The 959-nt window shown below is 41.8% G+C and overlaps 1 protein-coding gene across 1 annotated transcript in view; it reads left to right on the top strand.

Annotated features, from left to right (window-relative positions):
• NKAIN3 (Na+/K+ transporting ATPase interacting 3) overlaps window positions 1–959 on the top strand; it is a 360,954-nt gene that overhangs the window by 44,400 nt on the left and 315,595 nt on the right. The gene's annotated exons all lie outside the window — the stretch shown is intronic.

Raw genomic sequence — 959 nt, 5'->3', positions numbered from 1 at the left:
CTTGAGAAAAGAACTTTTGGAAGGACCCTAATACTAACCGCTGAAGTTAAACCAGAATGAGAAAGATACTGTCTCTGAGTAAAAAGAGCTTCAAGCCAAGTAAAAAGAAACAAAGAGGCTACTGGGTACAGACAAGTTTACACAGGGAACACCTTTCATCCTAACATCAATCTGCCAAAGACAATGTCCTTTCTATAGTATAAATAAGAAAGTGGAAGCTTATAGAAGATAAATAATTTACTCCTGGACAGCCAAAGGATATCTGGCAAATGCAGTGTTTAATCCCAAGATTCTGTCTCCAAGTCTGAGATCATATCCATTACTGACAGTTGCCTCTGCTATATAACAGAAACTCAAAATGGAGGAAAACAAACACAGAACAAACATATTACTGTATTCGTACCGCCTTCTCCTCCCCCAGGAGGAATGTTCAGTCTTATCTAAGCATCAGGAAAGCCTGAGACATGAAAGATTTATGAATAAACAGAACTCCGTCCAAGTAGCTGACACCAGGGCTACGTAACACGAAATGATAGGGAGACTTAGTGTGGTGATGCTGTGATTCCAGCAGCAAAGACTGTAGATCAGCATTCATGTTTTCAGATTTCAGAAAGGCTTTGGCCCTGAATTATCTGAAAAATTATGTTCTAACAGCTCTGTAATTTGGATTTGAAACGTCAGCTGCCCCACATGCTGCATTCAATTGTGATCCTCATCAAAACATCTGCAGTGGTCCCTTGGGAATTACAGCAGCTCCACTCTGGCCGTTTTGTCCTGCGTGGCACCATTCACCCCGGTCTGCAGAGGGGGAAATCGTGTCTCTGAGAAATCAACATCTCTAGTGAAGACACACAAAATGAGTGTCTAAAGGGAGAGTCAAACTTAGACAATCATCACCCACATCCGTGGATATTTTCAGGGATGTGATTCAGGTTTGGAGTTGGAAGCACTCAACTGTC

The sequence above is a fragment of the Propithecus coquereli genome, unplaced genomic scaffold (assembly GCF_000956105.1).
Source record: "Propithecus coquereli isolate 6110/MARCELLA unplaced genomic scaffold, Pcoq_1.0 Scaffold277, whole genome shotgun sequence".
NCBI lineage: Eukaryota > Metazoa > Chordata > Mammalia > Primates > Indriidae > Propithecus > Propithecus coquereli.
Note: the sequence above shows the minus strand (reverse complement) of the source record. Positions and strands in the feature narration are given on the sequence as shown.